Source organism: Cyanistes caeruleus, unplaced genomic scaffold (genome assembly GCF_971803275.1).
Source record: "Cyanistes caeruleus unplaced genomic scaffold, bCyaCae1.hap1.1 HAP1_SCAFFOLD_65, whole genome shotgun sequence".
Taxonomy (NCBI): Eukaryota; Metazoa; Chordata; class Aves; order Passeriformes; family Paridae; genus Cyanistes; species Cyanistes caeruleus.
The window spans coordinates 77,201-94,289 of NW_028255884.1; the positions used below are offsets into that span (position 1 = coordinate 77,201).

At 46.9% G+C, this 17,089-nt stretch overlaps 3 long non-coding RNA genes across 3 annotated transcripts in view; all 3 read right to left on the reverse strand.

Moving 5' to 3' along the window:
• The window catches only part of LOC147647078 (uncharacterized), an 813,449-nt gene that overhangs the window by 34,809 nt on the left and 761,551 nt on the right, over positions 1-17,089 (reverse strand). The window lies entirely within an intron of this gene.
• On the reverse strand, positions 4,103-5,473 carry LOC147647080 (uncharacterized). Its single transcript, XR_015281636.1, has 3 exons — positions 5,271-5,473; positions 4,589-4,723; positions 4,103-4,302 (listed from the first exon to the last, which is right to left on the reverse strand). It is a non-coding gene; the product is annotated as an uncharacterized LOC147647080 (long non-coding RNA).
• LOC147647081 (uncharacterized) lies at positions 5,590-7,223 on the reverse strand. Its single transcript, XR_015281661.1, has 3 exons — positions 6,894-7,223; positions 6,084-6,260; positions 5,590-5,827 (listed from the first exon to the last, which is right to left on the reverse strand). It is a non-coding gene; the product is annotated as an uncharacterized LOC147647081 (long non-coding RNA).

A 17,089-nucleotide genomic window follows, 5' to 3' on the forward strand; every position in this document is an offset into this window, starting at 1 on the left:
AGTGTGCCTATGAAGCCTGATTTTTTGCAGCCCCAGGTCTTGTGTGCATGCAGGTGTGACAACTGAAGGGTGGAAAGGATCTGCTGGGAGGAGTCCCCTGTATCTTGTTTCTTTGGTGGTTTTAATTTTATTTTTTTTTTAATTGATTCCTGCTGGCAGCTGTGGGCAGAGCTGTGTAACTGTGTATGACACTTGTCTGTGGCACTGGGGGGGTGGCCAAGGGCACCTTCCCCGAGCTGTGTGCAGAGGAATCCACAGCAGCCCAGGCCGGGGGTGCTCAGTGGCCGCTCAGTTCCGCTGACTGGACGCGGCTCTGGCCGCTTCCCTTGGAGCGTCTCCAGGGAGGGAACGCTGGGGCTGCTGGCCCGGCTGTGCTGTCACTGCCAGGGGAACGCTGGGGCTGCTGGCCCGGCTGTGCTGTCACTGCCAGGGGAACGCTGGGGCTGCTGGCCCGGCTGTGCTGTCACTGCCAGGGGAACGCTGGGGCTGCTGGCCCGGCTGTGCTGTCACTGCCAGGGGAACGCTGGGGCTGCCCCGCTCCTGCCCCACCCCATCAGCTCTGCCAGCGCCTCCAGGGGACACAAAGGCTGAGCCCAAGGGTGAGAGTTGCACAAGGGGCTGAGCTGGCATCTGGGACCCATTGGGATCATGGAGTGCAGCCCCCGGCCCTGCACAGACACCCCAACAATCGCAGCCTGTGCATCCCTGGCAGCGCTGGCCAAAGGCTCCTGGAGCTGCGGCAGCCTCGGGGCCGTGCCCATTCCCTGGGGAGCCTGGGCACTGCCCCAGCCCCCTGGGGGGGAAGAAGCTTTTGCTCATTTCCAGCCCAGCCCTGCCCTGGCCCAGCTCCAGCCGTTCCCTCGGCTCCTGTCCCTGCTCACCTGGGCAGAGATCAGAGCTTGCCCAGAGAAGCTGTGGCTGCCCCTGGATCCCTGGAAGTGTCCAAGGCCAGGTTGGAAGGGGCTTGGAGCAGCCTGGGACAGTGGAAGGTGTCCCTGCCATGGCAGGGGGTGGAACGAGATGAACTTTAAGGTCTCTTCCAAGCCAAGGCATTCTGTGATTCTGTGATTTTGGGGGAGATGCTGAAGCTCTGGCTCAGCTTTATCTCAGCAAATGTCTGGAGCCAGCAGCAGCCATGGGTGGGATCATCTCCTCCTCCCTCTCGCTGTGGCTGTAACTCACCCAAGGGCAATGTCATAAATGAAATTGAAATTTGGACAGCTAGGGCTATTGGGTTAACAGCAGTTTAATAACAAGAAAAAATTGATACCATTTAGTGAATTGAATAGAAGAAAACAATTTAATAAAAGAATATAATTTAGTGGATTAAATAGCAATTTGATATAGAAGGAATACAATTTAGTAAAAGAGTACAATTTAGTGAATATATTCATATATATATATATACACATATGTATATATTTGTATGAATATATATATGAATATAGCTTGCCAGTAAATATGATTAAAGCATAAGCAAAACTGACTGGAGTACAGAGAGGGCTTCTCACCCCACCTCACGTACAAAACAAAGCAATTCAGACTAAACTTATATACTGTATGCTTATACACATTCATTCATGTTTCCAGTAAGTCTCCTCCAATTTCTAATTCTTTAATTTTACATCACTGTTCTTCATGGTGCATGCTTCACTTGTTGCTCGGGGGTCTTCAGTCTTCTTTTGGTGGTCTTTTGGACGAAGGCTTACACTCATCCTCGTTGTCCTCTGGATAACCTCACAGGCTGTGTGTGCATACTAAGCGTTGTGTTATGTGAGTAAGCATTGTGCTCTACTAATTAATCTTATATTTTATAATTTTCAGGCCCTCTGCCTAAAGTCATTCCAACTTTATCCATCTCAAGGTTGATTTTGTCTTAGGGCATTTCTTATCTCAAAACTACATCCTGTACCTTAATTTTAACATGTAACATCTGTAGAGGGGTACATCTGCCTTGTAACACCAATTCCCTTGATTGCTTCTAATAATAACTTTCCAAATAGTTATAATTTAGTTAACACAAATCATTTCCATTTACTACAGGAGGGTGTGAAAACAGGAGCATTGTTTGGTGTGGCCTCCTCTCTGCCTTTCACACCTTTCAGTGCTTTGAGCCAGCCAGGAGCTTTCTCCAGGAGTGCAATGAAGCAGCTGTTGCTGCTCCCAGCTCTGGCTCTTCCCAGTCTCTGCCCCTGCCTGGTTTTGTCCCTCTTGCTGTGCCCTCTGTTCCCCCAGGGGGCTGCCCCAGGCTGAGGGATCAGATGCAGGCACTGCTGCTGCTCCCTGGGGACCAGCCCCAGTTTGGTTGTTGCTGTCAGTGCCAGCAGAAGCGGTGGCTGGAGCAGCGGGTGCTGACAGTGGCCCAAGGCCCGGGGCTGGAGGGGTCCCTGGGCTGGGGCTGGGAGGGAGCTGCCCCTTGTTCTCCCTCTGCCTCGCGCAGAGCTGGGCCGGGCACAAGTGGGGCAGCAGAGCCAACAGGGAGCCTGCGAGTCTCTTGCAGCCGTGCCTGCTCAGAGTTTGGCCTTGGAGCTTCAGGTGGGCAAAGGCAGCTGCTCTGCTCCCTCTGCGTGTGCCCGTGCTCAGCAGTGCTGCTCCATCAGTCTGTGCCCAGCAACGGGGAAAAGCCTCAGCCCTGCAGGGCCAGGAGCTGCCGGGCTCTGCCTGAGCAGCTCAGCCAGCGGGAAGGGAGCTGCTCCACACGGGAACCAGGAGCAAAGGACGTGCCTTTTCTAGGACATGTTTTCTGTAAACAAACAAACAAACAAACAAACAAAAAAAGATAAAAATTACCCCCAAATGTGTAGTGAATAATCTTCTATAACACTAGAGTAAGAAAGAGGTAACTGATCTTTTGAAAAAGAGAACTCAGCCTTGATTTTAGTTCCTTAGTTTGTACACATGCTAGTGGAAAGGATCCATTAGCTGCCTTCCTTGACAGATTTGATGGATGATTTCCAATATCGAGATATTTTACACTGCAGTTAAAGGAATAGGAAATTGAAATACATGTTCTTCATGACTGTGTCTTGAGTGTCAAAATTTTGCAGTTTGAAACTTGGACCTAAAGTGTTGCAAATGGAAGTGATAAATGCCAATGGACTGAGGGAATGCAGCTTTTCCTATGGGATGTGCAGCACTCCAAGGACTTCCTCCATGGGGCTGTGGCTGCTTGGAGCTTTGTCCTGTGCCACTCCGGGATGTCATGAAATGGGACTTCACCTGCCACCAGCCCAGGCCACGCTCTGCCACCCCAGCTCCTTGGACCTTGTGTCCCCAAAGAAGACACAAGGTGTTTCTGCTGCTCCACCTTTGCACAGATCCACAGAGAGCTGGGATTATCCCAAGTCTTGTGTCTCCATTGTGCCATATTCCTAAAGAACCAGCAGCCCATCCTGACGAATATGGTGAGTTATGTGGATGGTTGTCAGCTCCCTTTCCTGCCTAGAAATCCTGAAACTGCTTCTAAATGCTGTTCCCTTCAGCTCTTGGACACCTACTGACACAGAGCTGGGACAAAAATGCCCTGGCCATGGCTTACAAGGTGAGTTCTGCCAAAGTTAGAGCTCTGTGGGAAATCTCTATCCATCCCTATCCTTTTAATATATCTGTATGTGGGGGTGTGCATGGATGTGTCTTGTATGGAAAGGAAGGAGTGTGCAAACAACGTGACTGACACTTTCACTCTCTGTGTTCATTCCATACTCATGGGTACAAAGATATTATGGAAATCTTTGCAAGGACAGAGCTTCTGTCCATGGATACAGAGACATCCAAGAGCCCCTGGCACAGACAGACCCTTCTGTCCATGGATACAGAGACATCCAAGAGCCCCTGGCACAGACAGACATTGCTGCTCTTCAGCCACTGACAGGATGAGTCCCAGCGACTGGGGCTTGGCCTTCCTCGTGGTGAGGGGCATCAAGGAAGGCTGCAGTGTGATGGAGACTGTGATGGGCTGGGAACTCACTGGGGGAAAGGAGGGAGCAGTTGTGAAGTAAAAGGCAGGTGGGGGAGAGAACTGTTCAGAGAAGAGCTGAGCTACAGCTTGAGCAAGATCAAAAATGTCATTTGGGGTCATCCCAGATGGATTTCATTTCAGAAGTAATGGAACAAGTTTAATTTTTGGGGGGTGTCATGTTTTCCCTTGGAGGTGGACACTCTGCAGACTTGAGCTGCATTGCCAAAATGCTCAAGTCTCTGCTGCAGGTCACAGCGTTTCTTCTTTGGCTGATCCCGGCCCGGTGCTGAGCCCAGCAGAGCCCTGGCAGAGCCCAGAGCAGCCTCAGCATCCGCAGAGCCCGGCTGCAAGGAGAGAAAGCAGAAACCGCCCGTCAGCTGAAGGCTCCTGTCCCCTTGTCCCAGCCAGCCGCGGTGCCCAGGCCATGCTGGCCGTGCTCAGAGCTGGGCCCAAAGCTGCCCATCACTGCTGCCTTGGGGAGCAGAGCAGGAGGGCAGGACATGTGCCCAGCCTGCAGCCAGCCACGGCAGATCCAGCCCCTCAGCAGCTGCCCAGAGCGGGATGCTCCTGTGCCCGCTGCCATCTCCCAAAAGCTCTTGTCCCAGCCATGCCAAGGAGATGAGGACCCACCTCACACCATCTGCTGCCACAAGAAAAGCTGGTCCCAAACCATGTCCTCAGTCTTCTCCAAGGGCACAGCCCATCCACGCCACAGCTGGTCCCAAGCACTTCCTGATCCAGACTGGACCCCACCTGGAACGCTTCCTTTAGAAAAACAAACAACAAATTAATGAAAATAGGTTACAGACAAAAAGGGGAAACAAGAAAAATGGTAAAAAATCTTATCTCTGACTGGAGCTTGAGGAAGGCCCAACCCCTACATTCTAGGGAAAAACCCACCCATGGGTGAGGGAAGCCCATGCTTTCTCCCTTTCCCCCTGCACTGTCCCCCAAAATCACGGTGATCCCAAAGCAAAGCAGGGGAGTGGAGCAGCCCAAGCCCTTCCTTGCCTGCACAGCAAAGCAGCCGTGCTCAGGTTCTGGAGTCCCACCTGTGCTCCTGCCATGGGGGTTTGTTTGTGTCGGGCTGGCTGCCCCAGCCCCAGCCCGAGGCACGGTGGGTGCTGGGGGCTGTTGGCAGGGCCAGGATCCCACTCCCATTTCGTACCCACCCCAGCCCACGCCCCCAGCCCTGCCAAAAACCAGCTGGGCAGCCACTGAGGAATCAGTTGCATCTGCCCCAGTGAAAGGGAAACCTTTGGTTCCCGGCCAATGCACAAATCTGGGAGCATCCCCCTGGGTCTGGACTTACCTGAAAATTCCCTGTGGAGCCTGGCTTTGAAGAAGGTGCCAGAATCAAAGTCCATCATCGCCAGCTCCCACTGGCCAGGTGGAGGAAGAGGTTGTCATCCTTGCTGCTGTCCTCCATGTCTCCAGCAGCAGCAGCAGCAGCCCCACCTGGTACAGCTTCTCCAGGGGCTCCTTCTTCCCTGGGGTGACACCAGGCTGTCAGGGTTCTGCCCAGGGCCTGGCTGTCAGTGAAGCAGGACAAGCAAAACCAGCTCAGATGGTGCCCACCAGTGCTGGGCAGAGCAGCTCAGCTCCAGCACAAGGGCTGTGTGTTCCCATTCGATGACCCCAGTGCAGTGACACAGGCAGGACAAAAAAGTCTGGGTTTCTTTGCTGCTGATTGCCAGGGCATGTGTGGAGCTGTAACCTACCAGGTCCCTGCATCACTGTGCCTGTGGCTCTCTCCTTTCTTCTAGGGCTGATGAATATCCTGCATCCAGGGATCACAGGACAGGTCTTCTAATGAGGGCCTGTCCAAGGAGTTCAGGGATAAACACCACCTGATCAGAATCTGGCAGTCTGGGGAGAGAAACCACAAACCACTGGTCAGTTGGAGAAGGCTCCTGTCTGCTTTGCCCCACTATTCCCGTGCCCAGGCCACGCTGAATGTGCTCAGAGCTGGGCCTAAACTTTCCCATCAATTCTTTGTTTTGGAGGAGAGCAGGAGAGCAGGACATGTGCCACCTCCTCAGCAGCTGCCAGAGCGGGATGCTCACGAGCCTGCAGCTGTCTCCCAACACTGGTGTTCCCCCCGTGCCCAGAGATGAGGATCCACCTTGGGAGAGCCGTTGTGGCAGCGGGAGCTGGCCCCATCTGATGTTCCTGCCCCTCCTGAAAGGGTGCTCCCCGCAGACCATCTCGTGCAGCAGGATGCCCAGGGACCAGACGGTCGCTGCCTCGCCATGGTACCAGCCGAAGTCGTTCCATTCCGGGGGGCTGTATGACGGTGTTCCTATGGAATATGGATGGAGTTCATCAGGGGGATGCTGCTGCTCCCAGAGCCTGGCCCCAGCATCCCTGGGCATGTGGGGGCTGCCCCAGTGGCACATGGGGTCACCTGCTGCCCTCTCACCAGCACCTGGGACTTGGGTACAAACCCGGGGTTGGAAAAGAAGCCACTGGTGCTGGAAGAGGGCAGCAGAAACCCTGGCAAGGCCTGACCATGACACACAAAGGGAAATACCCACTCAGTGCTGGGGAAAAGCCACACCCACATCCTCCTTGCTGGCATTGCCCAAAAAATATCTTGAACCAAGGCAAACCAGGTGAGCAGAGCAGTCCAAGCCCATTCTCACCTGCACACCAAACCAGCAGGTGCACAGGTTCTGCCTCCCCCTCTCTGCTACTCCCACCCATGGGAATTTTGTCAGGCTGGCTGCCCCATCCCCAGCCCCAGTCCTGGGCAGAGTGGCAGGAAAAGGCTGCCAGCAGGGCTGGAAGATGGGTCCTCACCCAGCTCTGCTCAGAAGCAACTTGGCTGAAGACTCAGTCCTGTGACTGGCAGCCAAAGGGAGAATCCCTGCTGCCACACCCAGGTTGGGTCAGGAGATGCCAGGACCGGGAGCCTGCCCCTGTGTGGGCTCACCTGCAAATTGAGTGTAGGCTGTGTCCTGCAGGTAGGTGCCACAGCCGAAGTCAATCAGTTTTGCCTGGCCGGTGTCCAGGTCTACCAAGACGTTCTCAGGTTTGATATCTCGGTGGCAGCACGGCCGCCAGCACCTGCTGGAACAGCTCCCGCGCCTCTTCCTCGGACAGGAACCTCCGTGCCCGAATGAAACGCCGCAGGTCCTGACACCGCTCCGGGCGCTCCAGCACCATCACGATGGTGTTGGGGAGCTCAAACCATTCCAGCAGCTGCACCACACCGGGGAAGCCTGTGGACACCTTGTCCAGCAGCACTATCTCCAGGGGTGCGCTGGTGCCGTCGGGCTGCGGGAGGAGCACGGTGCCGTCAGTGGGGCTGAGGCCGTGCCAGGGCTCGGGGAGCCCTCAGCCAGCCCGGGATGCTCTGTGCCCTCCGCTGGCCCCACGCCCGCTCTCCCTCCAGGTGTCCTGGCGGCTCCCACCCTGCCGGGCCCCGGCTCATCCCCGCCCGGCACGGCCCGGCTTCTGCCGCTGGCCCCGCTCACTCACCAGCTCGCCCCAGTGCCGGACGCGGTTCCGTGGCACCTTTTTGATGGCCACCTGCAAGCCAAAGGGAGCAGCGGATTCAGCTCACCGCCCACCGTGTCCAGCCCCATCCTCCTCCTCCGCCCCCTCCTCCTCCTCCGCCCGCCGCCGGCCCCTCTGCTCACCGGGAGTCCGTCCGAGAGCCGAGTGGCCGAAAAAACTCTGCCAAAGCCGCCGCGCCCCAGCAGTGAACCCACTCGGTAGCGCTGCTGCAGGGCCTGCTGCGCCTTCCCTGGGGAAGAGACGCGGCCGTCAGTGCTCGGCCCGGGGCCAGGAACGGCCCCCGAGCGCTCCCCGAGCTCCCCGGGCCGGGCACCCGCAGGCGTTCCCTCATTGGAACGCGACAGCGGCGGAGCTCGGGCCGGGGAAGCCGCAGCGGAGGCGGCGGCAGCGGCCGCACCGCCTGTGTCCTCCGCGGGCCCCGGGAGGAGCCGGGGCCGGGGCCGGGGCCGGGGCCGGGGCCGGGGCCGGGGCCGGGGCCGGGGTCGGCCCAGGCGGAGCCAAAGGGCAGCGATGCCGCCCCAGCCCCAGGCAATGATGCCCGCCCAGCAGCGCCAGCGCCAGCACAGCCAGAGCTGGGCGGAGGCGAGACCGCGGAGGGACGGCCGGGGACGGGGCCGGGGCCGGGGGCGGGCTGGGGGCATGGCCCGGGTGGGCACGGGGAGAGGGAACCTGGAAGAGGAGGGGACACAGGAAAAGGGAGACCGGGAGAAGATGCGGGACAGTGGGAGAGGGAGAGGAGAGAGAGAGAATTGATAAATTTGCTGCTTTCGCTGCTGTCGCTGCTTTCGCCGCTGCTGCTGCCGCTGCCGCCGCTGCCGCTGCAACTGAAGCACCGGGGCCGTTTGTCCCCGTGTCCGTTTGTCCGTTGCCCGCTCGGCCCCGCCCCGAGCCCCGCGCTCCCCGGGCAGCCCCTGAGCCCGGCCAAACACGGCAACTTTGCCCTGCTGAGCCAAGAGCCAGAGTCTGGACTCCTGCACAGGGGCACAGCAATGCCCTTGGCTGCTGCTGTGCCTTGTCCCTGCTGAGGCTCAGACACCGTCTGAGCACATTCCCTGAATGCAGAATTTGTACCTGAGCCGAGCACTGCACTTGTGTCTCCTGCATTGCTTTCCAAGGAAAACAGGGCAAGGCAAACTGGGTATAGCTCAGGGTATTTTACAGTGTCTAAAACTTGCCAAGTCTCAGATCTTAGAGGTGAGAGCCATTTGGAATGAATGGGATGGAAAAACAGCGCAAGATGGAAAAGGGGAACATAAAAATAAAGAGAGAAAAATAGAGAAAAACATATTGGTTGTTTCTTTGGATTTTATTTTCATTTCTTAAAAAAGCTGTTTCAGTTTTCCCAGAATCTTCTCCCCAGTCCCGTCTGTTCTTTCCAAAAACCTGTCCTGGAGAACAAGGCGCAGCTCCTGTCACAAGATGTGCCCCCAGCTGCACCTTCTCTTGGCTCCCCACACTGTGAGTGCAGCACAACTCTTGCAGCAAAGCAGGACAAATGTTTGAAGAACTTGACAACTTGTTCTTTCTTTTCCTTGTGGACAGGGGAGTTGTGCCATTGGTGAGGTTTTCATTGTTCCTCTTCTACCCAAAGAAAACATGATGGGCTGCCAGGAATTGTTGGGGAATACAAGCCTGGCTGAATGTGGAGAAAGAATCTCCAGAGCCTGCAGCCAGCAGTGGAGAGCTCATCATTCCAACAGCCCCATGGACATCTGGAAAGTGATCTGGAACATGAAGATGGGCTGACAGAGGGAGTTTGTTTCTGTGTCCAGTTGAGATGATTCTACATCTCTTGCACTGGGAGAAATCAAGAGCACAATCAGTTGATGATAAGCAGCAGAACATGATAAGCTGGAGCTCTCAGTGGATGAGAGAAAGAATGTGAAAAGGAGAAATGCAGGGAATGACTTGGTGAACTTTGTGTGTAAGAAGGGTCATTTTTTCCTAATAATTCCCAATTTATTCCCTTTGCTTTTATCCTTTTAACAAGGCCAATTGCATCTCAGATTCCCGAAGAAATGAGAACCCTGAGCTTGTGGAGCTGCCTGAAAGGTGCCCTGTTCCTTTTTCTCTGCTGCTGCTCAGAAGAAACAATGAAGTGAATTGGGAAGTTCTGGTTTTTCTTTCTCCTGGTGGATTTTTTCATTTTATTTGCCACTGCAGAGGCAATTTCTGTGATGGCCTCTGTCAGTTGATTCTATTTCAGCAGCAGCAGCAGCAGCAACAGGGCTGTGTTTGAGCACTGCAAATGTGACCTGTGTGGCTTTAATTCCCCTTGACTTAGTGCTCAGGGACTTGGGAGCATTTTGATCTCTCCTGATCATGATGCCTGAAACAAAAATCCTGAGTTCCCCGTGACAAAAGCACAGTGGGTAGCACTGATTGAAAGAGGCAATTGCAGCTGTACTGCTAAAATTCAAGTGGCAAGCAGAAGAGGGGCAAGAGCAGCCGGGATCTACAACTGCCATGACAGATGTAAATTACTTAATTTTGTGGGACTTTTCTGCACTTTTGTGGGATTTTTCTGGATTATTGTGGTATTTTTCTTGAATTTTATGGAATTTCTTCTGGATTTTAGTGGAAATTTGAGGAGATTTTGTGGGATCTTTCTAGAATTTGGTGGGGTTTTGAGAAGATTTCTGCAATTTTGCGGGATTTTTCTTAGATTTTCTGTGATTTTTCTTAGATTTTGTGGAAATTTGTGGAAATTTTGTGATATGTTTCTGGAATTAGTTAAGGTTTTGAGAAGATTTAGGCAATTTTGGGAAATTTTTCTGGAACTTTATGGGATCTTGATTTTTGTGGGATATTGAAAAGATTTTGTGAAATGTTTCTAGAATTTTGAAGGGTTTTGAGAAGACAAGAAGAATTTAGTGTGAGATTTTTCATAGATTTTGTGGAATTCTGTGAAGGTTTTGTGTGATTTCGCTGGAATTTTCTCAAATTTTGAGAAAATTCGAAGTTTTTTGTGGGATTTTTCTTGAATTTTGTGGGATTTTGAGAAGACTTGAAGAATTTTGAGGGATTTTTCTCAGATTTTGTGGAAATTTGTGGAGAATTGGTGGGATGTTTCTGGAATTTGTGAATGTTTTGAGAACATTTAGGGAATTGTAAGGGTTTTTTTCTGCAACTTTGTGGGATTTTCCTTGAATTTTGTAAGATATTGAGGAGATTTTGTGAAAGTTTTGGGGGATTTTGTGGGATTTTGAGGAGACATGAAGGATTTTGAGGTGTTTTCTTAGGTTTTTTGGAAATTTGTGGGGATTTTGTGGGATGTTACTGGAATTTGCTGGGGTTTTGAGAAGCTTTCAGCAGTTTTGTTGGAGTTTTTTCTGGAATTTTGTGGGATTTTGAGGAGACATGAAGAATTATGAGGGATTTTTCTTCAATTTTTTGGGATTTAGTGGAGACGTGAAGAATTATGAGGGATTTTTCTCAGCTTCTTTGGAATTTTTTGGAGATTTGGTGCAATGTTTCTGGAATCTGGTGGGATTTTATTGAACAGCTGTGGAATTTTCTGGTATTTTGTGGGATTTTTAGGAGACTTGAAGAATTGTGAGGGATTTTTCTTAGATTTTGTGTGAATTTTGTGGAGATTTTGTGGAATGTTTCTGGAATTTGCTGGGGTATTGAGAACATTTAATGATTTGTGTGGGATTTTTCTGAATTTGGTGGGATTTTTCTTGAATTTTGTAGGACATTGAGATTTTGTGCAATTTTTGTAGAATTTTGAGGGATTTTGAGGAGACATGAAGAATTTTGAGGTATTTTCGTTGATTTTGTGTAAATGTGTGGGGATTTTGTGGGATATTTCTGGAATTGGGTGTGGTTTTGAGAACCTTTAGGGAATTGTATGGGATTTTTCTTGAATTTGGTAGGATATTAAGGAGATTTTGTGGGAGTTTTTTAGAATTTTCAGGGATTTAGAGGAGACATGAAGGATTTTGAGGTATTTTCTTAGGTTTTGTGGGAATTTGTGGCTCTTTTGTCAGATGTTACTGGAATTTGGTGGAGTTTTGAGAAGATTTCTGCAATTTTGTTTGATTTTTTTCTGGAATCTTGAGGGATTTTGAGGAAACATGAAGAACTGTGAAGGATTTTCTTAGATGTTGTGGAAATTTTTGGAGATTTGGTGGGATGTTTCTGGAATTTGTGAATGTTTTTAGAACATTGAGGAAATTGTATGGGATTTTTCTGAATTTGTTGGGATTTTTCTTGAATTTGGTAGCATATTGAGGAGATTTTGTGTGAGTTTTTTAGAATTTTGAGGGATTTGGAGGAGACATGAAGGATTTTGAGGTATTTTCTTAGATTTTGTGGAAATTTGTGGGGGTTTTGTGGGATGTTTCTGTGATTTGTTGGGCTTTTGAGAAGATTTCTGCAATTTTGTGGGATTGTTCTGGAATTTTGTGGGATTTTGAGGAGACTTGAAGAATTGTGAGGGATTTTTCTTAGGTTTTGTGGAAATTAGTTTAGATTTGGTGGGATTTTTCTGGTATTTTGTGGGATTTTTTTGTACTGTTGTGGAATTTTTTTGTATTTTGTGGAGATTTGGTGGGATGTTTCTGGAATTTGGTGGGGTTTTGAGAACATTTAATGAATTGTATGAGTTATTTCTGAAATTTGGTGGGATTTTTCTTGAATTTTGTTGAATATTGAAGAGATTTTGTGTGAGTTTTTTAGAATTTTGAAGGATTTTGAGGAGACATGAGGAATTTTGAGGTATTTTTGTTGATTTTGTGGAAAATAGTGGAGATTTTGTGGGATATTACTGGAATTGGGTGGGGTTTTGAGAACCTTTAGGGAATTGTATGGGATTTTTCTGAATTTGGTGGGATTTTTCTTGAATTTTCAGGGATATTGAGGCAATTTTGTAAGAGTTTTTTAGAATTTTCAGGGATTTTGAGGAGACATGAAGGATTTTGGGGTATTTTCTTACATTTTGTGGAAATTTGTGGGGGTTTTGTGGGATGTTTCTGGAATTTGGTGGGGTTTTGAGAAGATTTCTGCAATTTTGTGGGATTTTTCTGGAATTTTGTGGGATTTTTCTTGAATTTTGTATGATATAGGGGAGGTTTTGTGGTAGTTTTGTGGGATTTTGAGGGATTTTGAGGAGACATGAAGGATTTTGAGGTATTTTCTTAGATTTTGTGGAAATCTGTGGGGATTTTGTGGGATGTTACTGGAATTTGGTGGGGTTTTGAGAAGATTTCTGCAATTTTGTGGGATTGTTCTGGAATTTTGTGGGATTTTGAGGAGACATGAAGAATTTTGAGGGATTTTTCTTGGATTTTGTGTTAAATTTGTACAGATTTGGTGGGATGTTTCTGGTATTTGCTGGGGTTTTGAGAACATTTAATGATTTGTGTGGGATTTTTCTGGAATGTGGTGGGATTTTTCTTGCATGTGGCTGGATATTGAGGAGATTTGGAGGGATTTTTGTAGAATTTTGAGGGATTTTGAGAAGACATGAAGGATTTTAAGGTATTTTCTTAGATTTTGTGGAAATTAGTGGGGATTTTGTAGGATGTTTCTGGAATTTGGTGGGGTTTTGAGAACAATTAATGATTTGTGTGGGATTTTTCTACAATTTGGTGGGATTTTTCTTGGATTTTGTGGTATTTTGTGGAGATTTGGTGGGATGTTTCTGGAATTTGCTGGGGTTTTTCGAACATTTAATGAATTGTGTGAGTTTTTTCTGAAATTTGGTGGGATTTTTCCTCAATTTTGTTGAACATTGAAGTGATTTTGTGGAAGTTTTGTGGAATTTTGTGGGATTTGGAGGAGACATGAAGGATTTTGAGGTATTTTCTTAGATTTTGTGGAAATTAGTGGGGATTTTGTGGGATATTACTGGAATTGGGTGGGGTTTTGAGAACCTTTAGGGAATTGTATGGGATTTTTCTGAATTTGGTGGGATTTTTCTTGAATTTTCAGGGATGTTGAGGCAATTTTGTGGGAGTTTTTTAGAATTTTCAGGGATTTGGAGGAGACATGAAGGATTTTGAGGTATTTTCTTAGATTTTGTGGAAATTTGTGGGGGTTTTGTAGGATGTTTCTGGAATTTGCTGGGGTTTTGAGAAGATTTCTGCAATTTTGTGGGATTTTTCTGGAATTTTGTGGGATTTTTCTTGAATTTTGTATGATATAGGGGAGGTTTTGTGGGAGTTTTGTGGAATTTTGAGGGATTTTGAGGAGACATGAAGGATTTTGAGGTATTTTCTTAGGTTTTGTGGAAATCTGTGGGGATTTTGTGGGATGTTACTGGAATTTGGTGGGGTTTTGAGAAGATTTCTGCAATTTTGTGGGATTGTTCTGGAATTTTGTGGGATTTTTCTTGAATTTTGTGGGATATTCAGGAGATTTTGTGGGAGTTTTGTGGGATTTTGAGGAATTTTGAGGAGACATAAAGAGTTTTGAGGTATTTTCTTAGATTTTGTGGAAATTTGTGGGGATTTTGGTGGGATGTTTCTGGAATTTGGTAGGGTTTTGAGAAGATTTCTGCAATTTTGTGGTATTTTTTTGGGAATTTTTGGGGATTTTGAGGAGACTTGAAGAATTGTGAGGGATGTTTCTTAGATTTTGTGGAAATTAGTTTAGATTTGGTGGGATGTTTCTGGTATTTTGTGGGATTTTTTTGTACTGTTGTGGAATTTTTTTGTATTTTGTGGAGATTTGGTGGGATGTTTCTGGAATTTGGTGGGGTTTTGAGAACATTTAATGATTTGTGTGGGATTTTTTTGCAATTTGGTGGGATTTTTCTTCAATTTTGTTGAATATTGAAGAGATTTTGTGGAAGTTTTTTAGAATTTTGAGAGATTTTGAGGAGACATGAAGGATTTTGAGGTATTTTCTTAGGTTTTGTGGAAATTTGTGGGGGTTTTGTGGGATGTTTCTGCAATTAGTTGGGCTTTTGAGAAACTTTCTGCAATTTTGTGGGATTTTCCTTGAATTTTGTAGGATTTTGAGGAGACCTGAAGAATTTTGAGGGATTTTTCTTGGATTTTGTGTGAATTTTGTGGAGATTTGGTGGGATGTTTCTGGAATTTGCTGGTGTTTTGAGAACATTTAATGATTTGTGTGGGATTTTTCTGGAATTTGGTGGGATTTTTCTTGCATGTGGCTGGATATTGAGGAGATTTGGAGGGATTTTTGTAGAATTTTGAGGGATTTTGAGGAGACCTGAAGGATTTTAAGGTATTTTCTTAGATTTTGTGGAAATTAGTGGGGATTTTGTAGGATGTTTCTGGAATTTGGTGGGGTTTTGAGAACAATTAATGATTTGTGTGGGATTTTTCTACAATTTGGTGGGATTTTTCTTGGATTTTGTGGTATTTTGTGGAGATTTGGTGGGATGTTTCTGGAATTTGCTGGGGTTTTTCGAACATTTAATGAATTGTGTGAGTTTTTTCTGAAATTTGGTGGGATTTTTCCTCAATTTTGTTGAACATTGAAGTGATTTTGTGGAAGTTTTGTGGAATTTTGTGGGATTTGGAGGAGACATGAAGGATTTTGAGGTATTTTCTTAGATTTTGTGGAAATTAGTGGGGATTTTGTGGGATATTACTGGAATTGGGTGGGGTTTTGAGAACCTTTAGGGAATTGTATGGGATTTTTCTGAATTTGGTGGGATTTTTCTTGAATTTTCAGGGATATTGAGGCAATTTTGTGGGAGTTTTTTAGAATTTTCAGGGATTTGGAGGAGACATGAAGGATTTTGAGGTATTTTCTTAGATTTTGTGGAAATTAGTGGGGATTTTGTGGGATATTACTGGAATTGGGTGGGGTTTTGAGAACCTTTAGGGAATTGTATGGGATTTTTCTGAATTTGGTGGGATTTTTCTTGAATTTTCAGGGATATTGAGGCAATTTTGTGGGAGTTTTTTAGAATTTTCAGGGATTTGGAGGAGACATGAAGGATTTTGAGGTATTTTCTTAGATTTTGTGGAAATTTGTGGGGGTTTTGTAGGATGTTTCTGGAATTTGCTGGGGTTTTGAGAAGATTTCTGGAATTTTGTGGGATTTTTCTGGAATTTTGTGGGATTTTTCTTGAATTTTGTATGATATAGGGGAGGTTTTGTGGTAGTTTTGTGGGATTTTGAGGGATTTTGAGGAGACATAAAGAGTTTTGAGGTATTTTCTTAGGTTTTGTGGAAATCTGTGGGGATTTTGTGGGATGTTACTGGAATTTGGTGGGGTTTTGAGAAGATTTCTGCAATTTTGTGGGATTGTTCTGGAATTTTGTGGGATTCTGAGGAGACATGAAGAATTTTGAGGGATTTTTCTTGGATTTTGTGTTAAATTTGTACAGATTTGGTGGGATGTTTCTGGTATTTGCTGGGGTTTTGAGAAAATTTAATGATTTGTGTGGGATTTTTCTGGAATGTGGTGGGATTTTTCTTGCATGTGGCTGGATATTGAGGAGATTTGGAGGGATTTTTGTAGAATTTTGAGGGATTTTGAGAAGACATGAAGGATTTTAAGGTATTTTCTTAGATTTTGTGGAAATTTGTGGGGATTTTGTAGGATGTTTCTGGAATTTGGTGGGGTTTTGAGAACAATTAATGATTTGTGTGGGATTTTTCTACAATTTGGTGGGATTTTTCTTGGATTTTGTGGTATTTTGTGGAGATTTGGTGGGATGTTTCTGGAATTTGCTGGGGTTTTTCGAACATTTAATGAATTGTGTGAGTTTTTTCTGAAATTTGGTGGGATTTTTCCTCAATTTTGTTGAACATTGAAGTGATTTTGTGGAAGTTTTGTGGAATTTTGTGGGATTTGGAGGAGACATGAAGGATTTTGAGGTATTTTCTTAGATTTTGTGGAAATTAGTGGGGATTTTGTGGGATATTACTGGAATTGGGTGGGGTTTTGAGAACCTTTAGGGAATTGTATGGGATTTTTCTGAATTTGGTGGGATTTTTCTTGAATTTTCAGGGATGTTGAGGCAATTTTGTGGGAGTTTTTTAGAATTTTGAGGGATTTGGAGGAGACATGAAGGATTTTGAGGTATTTTCTTAGATTTTGTGGAAATTTGTGGGGGTTTTGTAGGATGTTTCTGGAATTTGCTGGGGTTTTGAGAAGATTTCTGCAATTTTGTGGGATTTTTCTGGAATTTTGTGGGATTTTTCTTGAATTTTGTATGATATAGGGGAGGTTTTGTGGGAGTTTTGTGGAATTTTGAGGGATTTTGAGGAGACATGAAGGATTTTGAGGTATTTTCTTAGGTTTTGTGGAAATCTGTGGGGATTTTGTGGGATGTTACTGGAATTTGGTGGGGTTTTGAGAAGATTTCTGCAATTTTGTGGGATTGTTCTGGAATTTTGTGGGATTTTTCTTGAATTTTGTGGGATATTCAGGAGATTTTGTGGGAGTTTTGTGGGATTTTGAGGAATTTTGAGGAGACATAAAGAGTTTTGAGGTATTTTCTTAGATTTTGTGGAAATTTGTGGGGATTTTGGTGGGATGTTTCTGGAATTTGGTAGGGTTTTGAGAAGATTTCTGCAATTTTGTGGTATTTTTTTGGGAATTTTTGGGGATTTTGAGGAGACTTGAAGAATTGTGAGGGATGTTTCTTAGATTTTGTGGAAATTAGTTTAGATTTGGTGG